At 41.4% G+C, this 19,998-nt stretch overlaps 1 protein-coding gene across 2 annotated transcripts in view; it reads left to right on the forward strand.

Moving 5' to 3' along the window:
* The window catches only part of PLD1 (phospholipase D1), a 370,836-nt gene that overhangs the window by 128,149 nt on the left and 222,689 nt on the right, over nucleotides 1–19,998 (forward strand). The gene's annotated exons all lie outside the window — the stretch shown is intronic.

The raw sequence follows: 19,998 nt of genomic DNA on the forward strand, positions 1-19,998 counted from the left end.
TCCTGTGTACAAGTGACTATTTTTTTTGTTTTATATATATATATATATAATATACACTTAAGAGTAGATTTTTAAAATACTGTATTTGTTGGTTTTGTTTTGTGGATCTGTCTATTTTCTCATGCAAGAAGAGCAGCAGCATCCGACATCAGATATTTAGGACTGTTATTAGGCCATTTATTTATATGAAATGTGTTACTGCAGAAACACTTCGCCCCAGGAAGCTTCACTGGCTCCCCATTCACAAGTGCAGTCTATTCAAACATCTTACGCACACATACAAAGCCCTACACAACACAGGATCAGAATACCTGAACAGTGGCATACACCTTCACCAACCCACCATACACCCGCCCTCTGCCTCACTCTCACCCGCACACACACCCTGCATCAGCAAAAGCTAAACTGTAGGTCGCTCCTTGTCCAACATCACACCCAAGTCTTGGAACGACCTCCTCAACAAGTCTGAGCCTCCTCTTCACTTCTTGATTTCCAGAAGATACCGAAGACCTGGATCTTTATATAAGCACCTTGGGAATCAAAAGCCTACACACCTGCCCAAGCGTCTGGATACCCTCTCGGTGATTTGTGCGTAATACAAATCAGTATACAGTAACAAAACACAAGAACCTCAATATGTGCTCCCCTTGAGATATTGCTAATTTGTATGCAGTCACTGATGCAATGAGACCTGTGGCCTCACCTGTTGACACTTCTAGGGTAAGTACCAAGACAATCAAGAATGCTATCTTGAGGGTAGCATTTAAGTTTGAAGGCAAGAGCTTCAAAAGAGACTGCATGACCCCATTGGTGCACATGTGAGGCTGCCCTGAACAGCTTCTCCAGGGAAGTGAGGTTGTAATAATGGATCAGCCTTACATTAGATATACTATTGATGGTAAGAAACAGACGGAAGGGGGCGCCGCTGCTGAACAGGTGCTGAAGCTAAACTTCGAAGCCATGGCTTCTGCTGTGGGAAGAAGCAAAGCTGGATAACCATCCTATCCTATCAGGGGCTAAATTATCTACTGCATGATAGTAATTCAGACTGTAAGATTCCGGTGGCACATATGGGAAGCCCCAGTCCTGCCCTTTTCCTGTTTCAGCACTTTGCCTAGACTCTCCCCAGAGGTCTGTATTTTTGCCTCTTCTTCAAAAAGATGCTGCTGTATGGACGTACCTAACCCATCGCAGACAGGCTGCTGGTGACATGAGTGTAGCCTGATGTGGATTCGGAACTGCCATCCCTGATAAAGGTGCACTAGGTATTTTTATTCAATGCATACTTCTAGAAATAGTTCAGTGACCGTTCAGCTCATATGATCTATTGATGTTTAAAGAACTTGTACCCGACGGGTTCCTTTTTCCTTGAGATGTGTTGCACAGAGCACTGTTGTGTACAATCTGTTGTCTAAGGCATATTTCCAGAAGATGATGATACAAACTTTAGTTTGGTACACATAGCCTAATGCACAGTACCTTGTCTGTGATTTACAGAAATTGGACCTTGCAAATGTAACTGAGCCTGCTCGGTAAGCTCTGCCCGGAATGTCACAACTAGTCCAATCCAGACGGACTCTTCAACTTTTTGATCAACTTTTGATGTAGGACTGCAGACCTTTGTCTCAGAGGCAAAGAGGTGAGAAAGTCCCTCTGCTCTGACTTAGAGATGCCCTTTCTGATGATGTGAGGAGAGCAAAGGATGGAGGCAACTCCTGCCAGAAAGGGACCCATATGTGACTTGGGATTTGAGGAGAACTAAACCCCAGAGAAACTTAGTCACAGCTTGGCATTTGCAACTATAGAAAGCCTGTTTGCTCCACATAAACGATTAAAGTAGTTGCATTAGGAAGGCCATTTCCAAATCCATGAGTCAAGGGAAGTGGGAAATAGCTGAGGTGGAAGAATGGAAGATTCTAATTTTCAGCAAAGCAACAGTCAATAAAAGAAACAACCTTACTTGATCCCAGCTGTTAATGCCTCCCCTAAGGCTCCTGCCCAATGCAGCCTCAGAGGCACTGGAACCTCATGCAACTCTGTCCCTCCAAAGACAACTGCCCTGCAAGGCTTTTGATGAGAGAAGCTACCTGCCATCATCATTATTGGTAGCACCATTTTCTGATAAGAGATATGTTCATAAAATAACAAAAGATAGTTAATGCAATAATCGCAACAATAAAATAGTGAAACAAAATCATTGAAATACTTTATGAACCATATTGATCAATTCTTCATAGTTTTATCAGTTTAAAAATGTAAGAAAAATATATTGCTTGTCATACGTACGATGCACATCACATATGATTGGTGGATCAGAAATTAAACTTTCCAAGCTTTTGTTTTTTTATACAAAACTTTAGGGTTTTCCTCTTGCTTTTTATTTTATATTTTCGAAGCAGAGGTGTTAACCAGTGTACTTTAAAGGCATTGCACTTGAGTCAAGAAGAAAAGAGAACTGAATTTCATCTATAATAAAGCTTTTTGCAGAAAAAAAACTTGGTACTTCGAGTCCTCTTTTAAAACAAAAAAAATAGCAACGAGGAAAACACCCCAGACAAACCCTCAAGTACAAATGTCTCAGAAATGAGGAACATGTGGTCTGTATACCACTCACTGTGCCAGTGGGGTTTGTAGCAGGGGCGTGATGTGTTCAGTGTAGCTCTCAATAGAGAATGTTCCAGTATTTAATCATTGTCATGTATTTTAGTTTCATTAGGGATGCTCTATCATTAGAATACTTCTGGGGTCAGAACAGATTTCCATAGGCTTAAGGGAAAGCAAAGATGTCCGAATGTGAGCATCCCATGGAAAATGCATGACCCACTTCTGGGCAGTAGATTATTGACACTATCCAGGTCTACTAGCACAGGTGGAATTGCACACAACGTTATGCCAAAACAGTAGTAGTTTAAGACAACTGATTTGGCTACACATTTCTCTCCTTATTCGGCTTTTAAAAGTTTTAAGGGAGTCTAACTTTGGTAAATTAAGTATCTTCTGAATTAAGTCACTTTGGCTAAGGCTAAGCAAGATTTTGGAATTGTGCACCTCAGCTCCTTTAAAGGTGTCCTGTGTCATTGCTGGCCCTTAGAATGGCACAGTTCTGCACGTACAAAAGCTGGGTGAATCCGAAAATGGAAAAAACATGCAGTGAAACACGCCCACCCATGAGATCATAACGTTGCAAGAAAATATGAAACTGTTTTTCATTCTCTGACTGCTAGAAAATGGCACCCCTTTACAAGGGGCGGGGGGGGGGGGGTGAGCATTACTGCAAAAATACCTGTTTTTCAAGTTTACTACGACATGTGAAACCAAATTCTCTGCATCAACACAATATGTACAGGCTGCAGGTAACAACAGAATGGGTTGGAACAAAGCTACATCAGATAGGAGAGCTGTGGAATGTAAAAGCAGCACAGGAAAGACATTGTAGGTGGTAGAGGGGGGAAAACAGAAAGCCAGAGGGGAAAAAAATAAATATTCAACAGATCGATATGAAACCAGTGGCTTTAAATCATGTATTCTACATTCTTCGCTCCTTCCCCCAAAAGCAGAGTGCTCTTCCCAATAAGCTCTAGGGGGCAAAGGTTGAGGAATCTGGTATAATTGCAGACTACAATTCCATACACTGGGCTTGTAGCTAAAACAAATCTTCTAAACTTTTAATCACGAGGCTACACTCAATGACACCAGGCTGGCCACGTGAAACATTAATCTGGCTACCATGGAACCGGTCCTATTGCTTTTGACCGCCTTCTTGATAGCTTATCGATTTTCCTCAAATGATTAACTGCTGTTCGAGCCTTGCACATCTGGAAGACAGATAGGACTTTATTCGGTGGCCAGGCTGTGATTTAAAGCCTTTCAGTGAAACATCCTAATTCATACACACACTTAATTAAAGTTACATTTGAACTCACATTGCTGAAAAAGGAAATGGACACTGAAATATCTGTATGCGATTTTTTTTTTAACATAGGATTTATTTTTGGTTGTCTTTTTGCTTTTATTTTTTTGCCAGACATTTTTGTCATCTTTCTACTAAACATGCCAACGGGGAGAGGATGTAGACTTACCTATAGAGCGGTTAACCTTGAAGCTGGGGAACCGGGGGCGAGTCTCGGCAACGACACTCCTGTGATTCTGGGCAAATCACTTAATCTCCCCGTGCCTCACAACAATGTATGTGTCGGGCCTAGTTCGGATAAAACTCTTAAAAAAAAAAAAAGTTGTAATTCGTCAAAATGTAGACAGAGGACAAATGTGGTAGGAATAATTGTTGCAATGTGTGGTACGGGTCAGTAGTTATCAAGAGGCCAAACTTCATGGCTGTCAATTGTCAGGGTGTCTCTGATGGGCCCATAGAACAAGGTACATATTTGCCCGAAGACCAGCTCCGTCGACTTCCACTCAAGACATGGTAGTAATTTGCACTCGCCATAACTACGATTATTTGCCCTAAGGTGCAAAAATAATTTGAAAATGCATAACCTGGGAACCTCGTTCTTTCACGTGACCAAATAGTTCGCTCTTCACAATATAGAAGTGAGGCAGTTCAAACCCCTAACCCACTTCCAGGGCATAGCATTTCATTTTAAAGGCATGAGAAAGGAAATTACATTTTGCTGAATGGTTTTTTTTGTATACATTCCACAGGCAGATATGCCCAGGGCATTGTAAACATTTCTCCAAGGAACAAGTGTAGACGGGCAATGGAGCCCCCCCCCCCCCCCCACCAAAATGTACAAACTAAGTGTACCAGTAGAAAGCGTTGCCTCGCGCCAGACATTCTAGTCAATTGCCCCTGGCAGGATAATGACGAAGGATGCGTAAATCCCAGGGCATTACTTACTTATTCGGCACCTATCACTGCATCAAGGCGATTCCGAAAACTTTGAGAAACAGACTTGACTCTGAAGTCGGATTTCAGTGCTTCTCTTAAGTAAGTTTCACGAGAGACTTTCTTCTGTCATTGTAGGTTTGAAGGTTTTTTATTAAATTAGCACAGTTAATTAAAACCATTGCTATAGAGTATCAACATAGCACAATTATCACGTTACCCACATCAGCGCGGCCAGATTCCTGCGCTGTGCTGAACGTTCTAATGAGCCAACGGGCTCATGACGGAACGGTGCCGTCAAGAGTACAGGCCAACCGACGCTCATGACGGAACCGTTCCATCATGAGCATCGAAGGGGTTAAAAGCAGAAACTAAGAAAACCATCAAGGTTTAAGTTCCCATACATAAAACTAAAAAGGCAATCTTGTAGCTACCATTGTAATCACATAACAGGATTCCATGCCATTGTACTTGTGTCGGTGCTGTTTTACACTTGATGTATCACTTCTTTCTGACCAGTTCACCGCAAAATGGGTGACATTTCTCCGTTCTCACATATGTGGTTTCGTGATGGTAGGCGTATGATCAGCACTGTGTTGGAGGGATTTCAAAAGGAAGCAGTGCTCAGTCATGTCGATAGACTGACTGATACATCTCATATCCAGCATGACACATAACGTTTTATTTGTACAAAAGCGGCCCAGTCCTGTCCCAAATGACACATGTTAATGCACAGAAATAGGCTCTGCAGTTATATATGGATACAGGTGCACAATGCAAGGAAAAGGGCCAGTAGAACAGATTTAATGTAGTTTTACAACAGCCTCGGGGAGGGACATGGATGTTTCTATAGGATAGGACCATAAGGAGTGTGATGCACAGCTTCCGTTGTGGGTGAGCCCAAGATCTACCGCGCTTTTGCGAGTTCCTCGTCAAGTATTATGAGGGAGGATGTAGCATAATGGCCAGAGCTGCCGCCTTTGGAGCTGGGGAAGCAGTTCGAGTCTCGGCTTCGGCTCAGCATCCTATGATTCTGGGCAAATATATAATCTCCCGGTTCCTCCCAAAAATGAATGTGTCCTTGTGTAACATGACTGGTACTGATGTAAATATTTACAACAAGGGGTGGTGAGGGACAGAGTCTCTGAATTAAGCAGAAAGCTCTCACCCAGTCAAGAGATCACTGGGCCAGGGACAGACTGATTTGCATATAGCCAGGTTCTGAGCTGGGATGGGGCAGTGAGATAAATAACGGTGATGGATCAAGCCCTGATCTTTGGACTGGGTAAGAGTGGTCTGCTCAATTCAGACACTCTGTTCATCACCACCCCCTTTTGTAAATTGGTACTGATGTAAAGCGCTCCAATACCTTTGGGTCGAGTTCGCGCAATTTAAAACTTTACAAAACAAAGTATAAAGTTAATTATAAGTGCCATAACAGCATGCTAGCATACACTAAACATTGAAACAAAAGGATCCGAAAAGCCTGCAGAGCACAGCAAATTAGTGATCGATCCACTGTGCAAAAACGTAGAAATATCCCATTGAGCATGGCAAAAGCCAAGCGTGACGTAGTCACGTAATATAGTCACCAATTGCGATTATTACAAAATAAAAAAAAAAGTTAATCAGTGGAAAAAACCACACTAACGAGATAGGCAGCCATGCTAAATAAATATGGCGAGCATAATTCATTTGATGGTGACTGTCTGTCTTGTTTAGCGGATACGCCTCGTACCCTCAATGCCTTTGTAATCTTGGCTGCAGGTGGCTGCATCATTTAGACAAGTATTTTACAAAGTAAATGCATGCCTTGCTAAATGTACAACATTACATACGTGCCACTTTGAACTATGTTAAGCAGGACGAACACACTTGGCTAGACATATTTAAAACGGAAGTAAGTATTTTTCGATCACAGGATGTAACACATGGGGAGGCTGTTCGTTCTCCTCTGTGCGTTTTGCATGTAGGGTACGGTTTGCCACTTCCGCTATTACTGGGAAATATTTTTTTTTATTCTAATGTCCAAGGACGCAGAGAAAAAAATGGCGTCCGTAGAGTTACTACTTCCGTTCTGCACAACAGCTCTGCTATGCTTCAGTAGGTTTTAAAATAAACCTTTTCTATTATTTGCTGTGCCACAATTAGCATAGGTGGCCTTGCGTCTGCATGGAGGACTAGTCCTTTTATAGCCAACAAACATATCAGCTGTTCGCTAATTCATATTTTGTTTAGTGAGTATCAATTTGCTAATCACAAACATCCTACTTTTTCATGAATTTGTATATCAATATTGTACATCTGGGCCTATGTTACTATAGATCAGGGCTCAAGTCCTAAAATAAGAAGTGGGTGGGAGGGGGCTGACATGCTTGGCAGTATGCAAGTGACATCACGGCGGGCAACATCACGGCACATGACATCACGGCGCACAACATCACACTTGACATCACAGGACTCGACATCATAGAAAGTGGCATCACAAGCCACGACTTTATAGGAAGTGGCATCCCAAGAAGTAACATCAGATCTAAAGCCCTCACGTATATGTTTAGCAGGTCCATCATGTGTACGTTTGAGCGCATTGCAAGGATAATAGAACAGTGAGCTATGGAAGGTGATATGTGACTTCTACACCTTGCAAACCCCCAGTTTTATGTAGCACATCCTCTACATTCATTTACATACTTATATATTGTATTGTACATGTAATAAGCACATGTTTATGTAAAGCGCTCTGACTTCCTTTATTGGAATGAGTAAGGTGTACAAGAACAAATAGTGGTACTTACATTATTTCAACGCCTCCTCAGGGGAAGTAAGCTTGATATACATTCAATTTGTTTTGTGTAAATACTGGGAAAGACCAACACATCTGACATTCTAACTGGCATGCATATCTCCTAAACAGGGACTGAACAAAGTGAACCGATGCCTCTCTTAAGTATGTGGAAGATCTAACAAGGTGTGAGCCTTTGTTTCCCCTCTACTGCATTTGCATCAGGTGTGAGGCTCCTGACTGCTCCCAGCCAAGAGACTAGAACAAAAGGAGTCTTAAATAAGAAAGGCCTGTTCACGCCTGCTGCAAGTTGTTGCTTGTTGCAGATGGAAAGTAGACAGCTTGTAGTCCGGGGCTCCCCTCCTCCGGCAAAAGCAAGCTACCATCCTTGATGTGTTTTTTTTTAATTTAGCATCCTTTGAGGCAAAAGCAAGCTACCATCCTTGATGTGTTTTTTTTTAAATTTAGCATCGTTTGAGGCAAAAGCAAGCTACCATCCTTGATGTGCTTTTTTTTTAATTTAGCATCCTTTGAGGCAAAAGCAAGCTACCATCCTTGATGTGTTTTTTTAAATTTAGCATCCTTTGAGGCAAAAGCAAGCTACCATCCTTGATGTGTTTTTTTTTATTTATCACCCTTTGAGGCAAAAGCAAGCTACAGCAAGCTACCATCCTTGATGTGTTTTTTTTAAATTTAGCATCCTTTGAGGCAAAAGCAAGCTACCATCCTTGATGTGCTTTTTTTTTAATTTAGCATCCTTTGAGGCAAAAGCAAGCTACCATCTTTGCTGTGTTTTTTTTAATTTAGCATCCTTTGAGGCAAAAGCAAGCTACCATCCTTGATGTGTTTTTTTTAATTTAGCATCCTTTGAGGCAAAAGCAAGCTACCATCCTTGATGTGTTTTTTTTTTTAATTTAGCATCCTTTGAGGCAAAAGCAAGCTACCATCCTTGATGTGTTTTTTTTAATTTATCACCCTTTGAGGCAAAAGCACGCTACCATCCTTGATGTGTTTTTTTTTAATTTATCACCCTTTGAGGCAAAAGCAAGCTACCATCCTTGATGTGCTTTTTTTAAATTTAGCATCCTTTGAGGCAAAAGCAAGCTACCATCCTTGATGTGTTTTTTTTTAATTTAGCATCCTTTGAGGCAAAAGCAAGCTACCATCCCTGATGTGTTTTTTTTTTTAATTTAGCATCCTTTGAGGCAAAAGCAAGCTACCATCCTTGATGTGTTTTTTTTTAATTTAGCATCATTTGAGGCAAAAGCAAGCTACCATCCTTGATGTGTTTTTTTTAATTTATCACCCTTTGAGGCAAAAGCAAGCTACCATCCTTGATGTTTTTTTTTTTAAAATTTAGCACCCTTTGAGGCAAAAGCAAGCTACCATCTTTGCTGTGTTTTTTTAAATTTAGCATCCTTTGAGGCAAAAGCAAGCTACCATCCTTGGTGTGTTGTTTTTTTAAAAATGTATCATCCTTTGAGGCAAAAGCAAGCTACCATCCTTGATGTGTTGTTTTTTAATTTAGCATCCTTTGAGGCAAAAGCAAGCTACCATCCTTGATGTGTTTTTTTTTAATTTAGCATCCTTTGAGGCAAAAGCAAGCTACCATCCTTGATGTGTTTTTTTTAAATTTAGCATCCTTTGAGGCAAAAGCAAGCTACCATCTATGCTGTGTTTTTTTTTTAATGTAGCATCCTTTGAGGCAAAAGCAAGCTACCATCCTTGGTGTGTTGTTTTTTTAATAATGTATCATCCTTTGAGGCAAAAGCAAGCTACAATCCTTGATGTGTTGTTTTTTAATTTAGCATCCTTTGAGGCAAAAGCAAGCTACCTTCCTTGATGTGTTGTTTTTTATTTTATTTAAAGAGTACGGGTACTCCTAAAGTGTGTTTTTCCTGGTGTGTTACTGTGCATCTTTTCAAATCTCCAAAAGTTGGAAAATGTGTACAAATCGATGGAGGCAACCCCCAAAACGTGTATTTTGACACTGTTCTTTTTTTTGGCACTGAGGCCCTGACTTTAATGAGACTCTGATGGACGCACATTCCAGCACGCCAAGCGAGCCCTCTTGAGCGGCTTGGATGTGGACCAAGAGCTAGCTGCTGCCTCTGGGCACTCCACGAAATATTAATAGCACTCAATTAAAGTTAGCCCTGTGCTAGGAAACAAATGGCAAATACCACTCGTCCTTGGCTTGATAACCTCTTGAAACTATGCCGCCAGCCTACCCATGCATGAACAAGAACATCTTTTGAGTAGAAAACCGATGGGACTGTGATATTTCTAACTCCTTTCCCATATGGATATATATAAACAAGCATCCTGGCACTGAGGCATTTAAGCCAGGGCTTCAGGCTTTGGAACAGGTTCATTTGCAGAGCCTCTCAGCAGTGTCTGCTTCCAAGTTAGAGGTTCTTTTGTTAATTACATGAAACCACTTCTTGGTATGTTGCCAACAGACTTGCGCAATGTTTTTGGTTATTAATAGACACTTTAGACACTGCAAATATTATAACTTGTTATTGTGTCAGTTCCGCTTCCTTTGACATGTACACACACTGCGAGATTGTTTTAGTAATTCAGAAAAAAAACATGGTGGATTTGATGCACTTGTTGGTCATCTGCAGATTCCTGTGGTTGCAGGTGGCACTGCTTTCTACTGATCAAAGTTTGCCAGGTGGGCCCATTTCCTGCAGGTACAAGTGGGATTAGGGGATGGACCATGGGAGACCCCAGGCAAATGTGATGACCACTCACGAACCAGGCACTTCGGTCCTGATTACGAGTTGCTTGTAACATTCCGACCCATGCGTTAAGCCCTGTTTATGCACAAGTCGGAATTACACCGACAGGATTTAAGGTGTATGATTGTCGGATCCGTTAAATACCTCAGCTTTTGTTAAATTTCGTCAGGTTAAACCTGCCAACATTTGACAGGTGAAATTGTATGGTATTTACCGTACCATGTGGATTTTGGTGCATTCTCCATAAACGCGTAGTAGGTGTTATTCATGGCACCTCATACATAATGTACCCAGTTGTATCGTTATCTATCAGGGGTGCAAAATAACACCTCAACTCATAATCGGGCCCCTAGTGCGTAATCACAAATGTTTGCTGTTCAATACTCACCCTAGTTGTACAAATAAACGTACAGCTAAAAGATTTGGTGAAAGTGGTGCAGTGCGCATGGTGCAGGCCTGTCTGCCCATTTTATGTGCTGGACGGGAAGAGGTTTCTCAAACAGCAAGTATGTTTTCCAAGTGAATGAATGCACACAGTCGGGCAGATTTAGCTTTTCATCTTTCCCAGGCTGGGAAATTGAAATCCATGTATAGAATTAACATGCGCTATTCACAGTACTTGGATACAGTAGACAAGCGAAAAAAGTGCATTCTAAAACGAATGTTAATAATGTGACTTGTGATAATTATTATTAGTAGCAGTAGAATTACCCTTAACCCTATCCCAGCACATATGGTATCTTGCAGACAATTAGGGCTGACTGGTTCCCACATGTGAATCTACAAAAGCTGTAGCTTTCCCTTTTCTTCACCTGGGACCATTGACAGTTGTGAAAATACAGACATTCAACTATGGCTGCCTAGGTGGATGTCTTTTATCCTGAGGGTTGCCCCTTTACAAAGTTTGGGAGAGCGGTTAGGGAGAGGCGTGTGGCTACCGAGGATTAACTAACTTGTAACTGAAGCCCAGATGTAGATATTCCCAGCCGAGGAGAAGTTCTTGGTCCAAGAGACATGACAGGATGCTGGCTTATGCTGCTCAGGATGAGAACTCCTGTCAGCAGGTCTGCTGGGATCAAGCATTCTAAACAATATGCATAGACTCAGGAGGTAGATAGCAGCATGGGAGCAGGGACAGAGCTGAAGCCTGCAAGGTCTAAAGGGGAAGAAGTGCTGCCTGCAGTCTTTCTTTGGATGACATCTGTACTTGGGAACCTTGAAGCCATGCGCACATCACCCAGCTTCTAAAGATGCTTGCCAGGAGTGCAGATAGCCAAAGGGCTCTGCTCTTTGCAGGAAGTATAACTTAACAGATGGCAAAGGAATTGCATAGCCATGTCGTCAGGCCATTTTATGGTTTACTACCCCACCCTATTTGGTCTCAAGCTTCAACCTTTCTTGTCTTCTTTTCTCTTTCCCTGCAAACATAGTCCTGCCCATGAAATACATTTTTAGCCATTGCAACTGTAAACATCTGACCACCAAATAGGTGCAGTAAAATGTGCAAACCCTCCAGAGCAAAACAGCAGTAAGCTCAAATGATGTGGCATGGCTTGTACAACCAGCAAATAATAAATGGAGCCACAAGACGCCCAGAAGTAGGAAGAGAATGTTTCATAGCACTAGCAGAAGAAAGTAAGGAGACATGCAATCAGCAAGAGACTAGTAGGAAAGGATGAAACCAAGCAGGGGTACCTGGTTTATGAGGCAGTAGACAATCAAAGTCTAGAAGAGCATGCAGCACTGTGCTGAATAAATGCATGTAAATAAAATAAGGTTTAAAACCAATACTGTCTTTAGGTGACACTTTCTGTGCCTAAAAAAATAATGTTGTGTATTGTACCCCAACATAAATGCGGCGAGGCATAAGTGTTTGATGTGACACCTTGAATTTGTTGTGACTCGGATGGGCATTCCTTCTCTTCTTCCATGGTCTCAATCAGTCATTGTTTTTTAAATCTCACGTTAGTTTAGTCGTGTCAGCCAATCTCCTATTATCTATGCTTTGTATTTGTACCTTTTAGTGTGATTCTGGCTTGTGCTCGGAGGATTGGCTGATGATCTGCTTTTTGGTGAAGGAGGCCCTTAGCTCTGTGGTCTTCAAAGACAGGGTCCTTTGAAAAGTGTGACAAGATACTGTGATCACATACGCGAGCCCTTGAATACTAGGGGTGTGTGGAATTTGCGTAGTCGCGCTACACAAAGCTCCGCCAAACAGTAAAAAATCTCAGCGAGCACGCAAAAGTTCCGCAAACACGCGGAATTGCTTGTTCCGCCCGTTTGCAATGCTTTTTTCCTGTTCACGAACGCTGTTTGCGTGCTCGGGGAGAAATACCTTGAGAACACACATTTTGAAAGCGCAAACAAGCAAAAAATTCTGCAAAGCTGCGGATCGCAGAATTTTTGGCAATTCTGTGCTCTCCGCGGAACGCAAAATTACCCAAATTCCACTGGCGGAACGGAATTTACCGCCCAGTCCTATTGAAAATACACATGCTTACTTATGAAGTGGAATCCAGCTCAAAGTAGGCAACCCTACTGAAAGTCACCCTACAGCCCGTCTACCCAGGCAGCCAATCATGACTTTTAGAAGAAAGTCTTCAGACTCCTCACCAGAAACTGTTATTAAGATGAGACCTCACGATCTCTCCAAATAAACTACCATTTGCATTGATGCTGTTTGAGAAGGTCAAGCAAAAAAGAAGGCCGCCTCATGTTCTTTGCCTATGAGAGGGCAGAATCTTGGATTAAAAAGAGTAATCCGAGCGGATGACGAAAGCAAAGAGTTTACCAGATCAATGCCTTTGGTGCAGGTAGGATTATTTACCAATTTGCACTCTTATCCTTTTGGAGTCCTTCTTGTATTGGAAGTTAGACATCGGCAGTGGAGACCACTTTTATTCTCACTGATAGGCCCAAGAGTCATTCTGAATTCCCTTGTCCCTCCTAAAAGATCAACTATCATCTCCCTTAAATACTGAAATTCATTGATTTCACAAATAATCATTATATATTGGTACCAAGGAAGTAGTTTTGCGAATAAGTTCTGACGTTCATCAAACTAATTCCCTGCAGATTACAAGAGCACTTTTAAGTGGCATCCTAAATTTAACACCATGATCATAGTGCCATGTGCTGAAGTTATATGTATAGAGTAGATTTAGTCCAGCACTGCCACAGTTCCCTTTAATGTATGTTAAGTGTCAGATATTGTGTAAACATTATTGATGTTTCATTTTGACTTAATCACAATGGCAATTGAAATACATTAAGTAGAACTCCTCTAGTGCTCTTTTAAGTACTCTTAAATACTTTTGTGAATCAGCCCCAAAACATATCAAATGGGTTTTTTCAAGGAATAGTCATATATAGTTTATAAAAATAGAAAGGACTGTGCTCTATGCACTTTTACTAGTTTGGAGTTGAACGTTTTGGGGCTGAGTCACAAAGTCATGTAAGAGTAGATATGAGTGCTCGTGCAGTACTAATTCCTTTACTCATAAATTCTTTTGCGAATCCGCTTCTACGTCCCTAATGTGTTTCAAACCATTTGTAACAAGCTTACTTCTTCGGCTCTTGTCGAGAAAATCGACTTGTATTTTAACAAAATTGATTTGTAGTTTACCAAGGTCAGTTTATCTCTTTTTCATTGTACCTATTAATGGTTTATTTTTGTGATTCTACATAGCGTGGACATATATCGGACCCGCATATGTGGTATATTCATTTATGATGCACTGTCCCGGCCCTTGCTTCGTATGACCCACTGATGGACCTTCTGATGTGCATCATGCCCTGACAAACTGAGATGGCAGATAACGGCTTTTACTGTAGCATAGTGGCATGTTTCCTTCAAGTCAAGTGCAATGTGTTTCTGTCATTTTTTTTCTGGTTCTGTGATATGCATCTACGGAACAATTATTCAATCATTGTAGGTAAATGGCATTAGTAAACTTTACCTGGGTGGATATTTCCCGTGGGATTATGTAGGAAATCCACCTTTTTTGTGTAGTCACCCTGTATTTTTTTGCATGTGCTGGACCCTATATTGTTGCCGGTGTTAGTACTCTGCTGTTTAATTAACCCTGCTAATCGGTGGTATAGTGCCTGTGCACTCCTGTTAAACCTAGTCGAATTGGCATATTCCTAAATTGTATATTTTACTTCCTATAGGTCCCTGGTATATAGTTTGAAATGTACCCAGGGACAGTGAGTTATAAGCCACTAGTGGACTGCAGCATTCTTTGTGCCACCCACCAAGTAGTTCCTGCAACATTTACTCTGCCATCTACTTCAACAGGGTAACATAACTTCAGGCATACTATTGTACCCCGACTATGGTGATTTAAATGCTGCAAATCAACCTGTCAAATAATCCCTTTTTACCGGTAAAAACGTCCCTTTTAACCACATCGCTGCGGCGGCTATTCCGCCGCAGCACTAATTGGGCGGGGCGGCCGCATGCTGATGCCGGAACCGCTCCGTCATCAGCCGCGGTTGGGCTGTGCTCATGACGGAGCGGTTCAGTCGTGGCCCCGCCCGCTCAATAGAACGCGCCGCGCAGGCGCGGCGGCAGGGCCATGACGGAACTGCTCCGTCATCAGCACAGCTCCACCGCAGCTGATGACGGAACTGCTCCGTCATCAGCATAGACAGGGTTAATTATTAAGTCACCCTACGAAAGTAAATGAGAGATTGAAAAAGAGAGAAAGGTGACATGTACATTTTGCTAAAGCTTGCTTGTTTTTTTATCTAATGACGAATGAATGGATTTATAATACCTCCTGATCATACAAGAGGTATTCTGTTAAATACGTACCATGGGACAACTGATGTATTGTGCAATGGGGGCTATTAGCATCCTTTTTGACATTCGTGTCAAATCCCAGGAGGTAGTTCCATCCACTAGCTCACGCCAGACATAAATGTGATACCTCCAAACACCCACTTCAGAACACTGTTGGTCCTGATGAAGATCAGAAGAGAACTGAACCTGCTGCCTGCAACCTGAGAAGAGTTCTGAAGGACTGTACTTGCTCTCATGTATACTTAGGACAAAGAATTGAACACCAAGGTTCTGGTGATAAGGCTGACCTCCTGTTTGAGATATAGGGATACACCATGCTTCAACAGGTCTATCCTGTAGCTGCCTAGCTGATCCGTGGCAACGGAACCTGGACCACCCTGCAGGTGGCCTCTGCCTGACACCCTGTGATCGCTAGGTGCTTCCCCAAAGGTCTTGGCAGGCCTTAGAAGTGTAGTCCTGTGGTGGAGTGAGACTGAAGGACTAAAGACAGAAGGTAAAATCTTTGACCAGGACAGACCTAGTTTGTGTATCTGACACGTTCTCCATCGCAGTTGGCGTTAAATTGTGCCTAGCTGCTGGTCTTTTGCGATTATTTTGTATTATTGTCACTTTGTGTTTCATGACGATATTCCTACTTAAAACTTTAAAAAAATCATATCTCTTGTTCCCCTTATTGAAATTTCGTCATTTTGTTTAATACATTTTTCTCTATTTTTCTAATTCGGTTTGGGATTTTTTATTGTTTTGCATTTTGACTCTATTACTATTTGGTACTGCATACATAATTTACTTGTTGCTCTAAGTTAACCCTGTCTGCTCTGTGCTACAGCTACCACGGGCTTGAGCTCAGGATATTTTAGTGACTTTGAGGGTTCTCCCTGACAAGGGTTCGGATTATTCCAAGAGGTGGGTAGCCCCCCTATCCCGAAAAATAAAAATCCAGCTTCTTAAGAGTTTGCAATGTATCGTAGTGCATTGCTTCACCTGGGTGTAATTTAGCCGTTGAGCTTTTGTACAGGTTGGGCATTTGAAGATTTCTTTGTGTTCACAGGGCTCACATGTTTAACATTTGCATTACTGTGAATTTTTGTTGCCAGCTTTCCACTGATGTTGCCTGCATGATTTTCTCTTTCTTTAACACTCGCCCATTTTCTCAAGAGTTTCAGAGATGTTCAGTCATGTTTATATTTGTTGTTTTTTCCCCTCTATCTTATGATCTTTCTGCACATTCCAGTGATCTGAGTCTAAGGTGTTTCTGCTGCCCACTTGACCAGTTTGTGCTTGTTGTATTGGAATGTGTCGCAAACCTTGACATGTTTACCCATCAACGCCTCTTCTAAAGCTAGGCATTGTCTGATCTTTTTCAAAGTTATTCCTACAATGTAGTGCTGTCTAAAAATGCTTGCGTTTTAAATACTCAAAGGTGAAAAGTGCCTTCAAGGGATTTCGTTTGTGACCGACTTATATTAGTTGCGATTTATTTGAGGGGTAAGTCATATAAGAACAGACACCCAAGTGTCTTAAGACAACACCACCGAATGTAAATTATGAACACAGAACACACGGGAGATCCTATTTCTATGAAAATATATGTATTTTTATATAGCAGAAATTTAAAAACAGTACATGAAAATGAAACAAATCAGCAATATGTCATGAAAAGATGTCAAATCAAATTTATCAAACAGTTCATGACAAACATCACAACACAGTCAACAAAGCGACAAATCTCCTCATGAGAATAGATGTCACTAGAGAACAAAAAGTTTCTCTGGAGTGGATGGCAAGGTCGACGTTTCGGTCTTTGTGGCGTCAGTCCGTCAGACCCTCATCAGGACAGTAGGTATTGCAAAAAAGCAGACTCTTCTGTACTTAGTCAGTCCAGCATAAGGCCTATGAATTGCATATTGAAGCTTGCCTGAGCAAGGAGCTATGGTCAAAACCGTGATTTAATCACTGGTATATGGTACAGAATGCCGTGCAATTTAGGAAATCAGTAGAGACGTCAGCAATGGCGGCAAGATAAACGCTCCTCAATTCGCTAATGTTCACTGATATTTTAGAAAACAGCGTTTTGTTGAACCGGCATCAGTCAAAGCACTCTTGACCTGTGGGCTTGTTGGTTGTAACTCTTGCTCAGGAGTGACCCCACCTTTGGAACTCCCCTGAAATAGTCTCTCTTTTGTGTCTTTAGAACAGAAGTTAGGTGAGCCTTGGCATGTGGGCAGATACATTTATGTCTGGTGTAGACTCTGCTTTAGATGAGGCTAGAGTCATGTAATTACAAAAAACGTAAATACAAAAAAAAATGTACATGGAGAGGTTTGGGGTCTGCCGTCTACATCCATTCAACTATCCAATTGTCATTAACCTTTTCCTTCCGCCCACCACTGCTAAGGCAGTGCGCAAGCGCACGTGAGCCACAGACTGTCTTGCACAATGAGTGATTGTATTTTACCGGATTACATATGTCCTTGTACCTAAAAGAAGGGCATTTCAGTGCCACTGCTTGTGAGCCTATACCTTAATATGTCAATGTTTTTTTCTTTTCATTCTTTATCTTTTTATTTCTTTAGTTACTCGTTTATGTTTAAACTGTTTTCATGCTAAAGTTATTCAAAGCCAATTGCAGCGTTAGCTTGTGCCAGAAATAATCCTGTGTTCTGTGATATGTATTAACTCTAAAACAGGTTTATCACCTATTCTAAGTAAACCGGTCTGTTATAAAGCACACATACTGTTTTATTTCTGTTCTGTTTTTTTTTTGCAAGCTTACAGCCACCCCCTTTAGGCAGCATGTTTTCTTCTTTCTTTCATTTTGTGGTTCACTTGAATTGGCACCTGCCTTGTTTGCCGCTGCTATCCCCACTCAGTGATTTTATTTTTTATGTTTCAGCAGCAAAATCTTTCTCTTTAGGGCCACAGCCTCAACATTTGTCAAAACTGTATATATGGGCTAAAGTACCCTTTGCCATATAATATAAGGATATTGTAAGTCAACATGGAGTTGCTTGACTATGTAGTGATACGAGCCTGAAGGCCATGTTCGTTAATGAGGTCATGAAACTTTTAGGTGACTTGCTGTATTCTTATAACGTGTGGTGGGGGTGCTTTATTTCCTATAATACATGGTCACACCATCAGCCTTCCCATAAACCACTTAACATCCTTACCCCCACATGCATCAAGCATTTTTGGAGTCGCAAACGGTGCGATTCCTTAAAATCGGCCGTTTGCGATTCCAAAAGGGCTTTTTGGGATGCATGAAGCAATTTTAGAAATCGCAACATTTTTGCGATTTCTAAATTTGCGATTGCTTTTAAGAAATCGCAAATTTGCGATTTCTTAAAAGCAATGCATGATTACTTTTAAAATTGCGAAATCGCAATTAGGGGGTCAAATTTACCGACTGGTTGAACCACTCGGTAAATTTGCAAAAAGTGTTTAAAACGCTGAAAATGCATTTTTTTCAACATTCATGTTACGGACACACATGTCCTTAGGACATGTGTGTGTGAAACATGATGCGAAAAATACATTTCAGGGGTGCAGGGGGGTCCTTTGGACCCCCCCCTGCACCCATGAAATGCATTAACAAATTGCGATTTTCAAAGTGAAAATCGCAATTTGCTAATGCCTTCCCATTGCTTCCTATGGGCCAAAAGGCCCATAGGAACCAATGGGAATAGCGAATTCGCAAATTGTATTTCGGTAATTTATGCGATTCGGTAAAAATTGCAATTTTTACCGATTCGCATAAATTTACCGAAAATAATCATGCATCCCGTTTTGCGAATTCTAAATTGCGAATCGCTATTTTTCGCAATTTAGAATTCGAAAACACCCGGGATGATGCATGTGGCCGTTAGTGTGTTGCTTTTTCATAAGAAAGAAATAGGATGTTTGCATGCATAAAGAATCTGTAGAGGAAAATCAAACAGATAAAAAAGTAGTTGGATAATTTTGCAAAAAACGATTAGAATCTGTTTAATGTAAGTCTCAAAAATGCTGTGGCTGAAATTGTATAGAAAACGACGGAGATTATATTTTCCCTTCAGTAACCTATAGCATGTGAAAAATAAATGTTAGTTAAATATCACCTTTCTGCTGATCACCTTTTCTTTAGAGAAAGTTATCCATGTGACCAGAAATGCATGGTTGTAATGCAGACCCTGTAGTGCAAGAGGTGGGTGCCAACTTCCAGGGGACTGCCATTACTTCTCGGGCACTTATTCGTCCCAAAGTGAATGAATATCTATGAGATATAGGAGACTTATGAAATTTTTCATGGGGGCTCATCATTTTGCCTTCCGTGGCTGCAGAAGTGCATGTATCCTCATAGCATTTCATCATGTTTATATTTCGAAGTAAACAATCTGTAAACTTTGTTTTGTAACATTATTATAAAGAGCATAATATTGTATCAAGTGAACGTAAACCATGATAAAGAATCCCAAAGCGACAGCACTTAAACACCTGGGTTGCCACAAAAGACAAGGCTTGAAGGAATCATGACCCTCCATTCAGGAAGCCAAATCCCTCTCATTAGAAGGAGCCGGGCAAACACTTGGGCCATCAGAGATCAAGCATTGATGTATCTCAAAGCTTGCCTACAGGCCAGCCCTGCTGAAGAACCATGATGTGCATCCCTACTCTTGGTTCCCACTGGTCTCATGTCATCAGATCCATTTCACATGTTAGGCTGGAATGTGGCAGATGGCCCTACAGTATGCACAATAGACAATATGGGGCTCTTCAAATTTCTGAGGGCCTGCTAACACAAATACCATCAGAGTTGTCCTCCCACACTGCCGACAAC

This window comes from Lissotriton vulgaris, chromosome 11 (genome assembly GCF_964263255.1).
Source record: "Lissotriton vulgaris chromosome 11, aLisVul1.2, whole genome shotgun sequence".
Lineage (NCBI taxonomy): Eukaryota > Metazoa > Chordata > Amphibia > Caudata > Salamandridae > Lissotriton > Lissotriton vulgaris.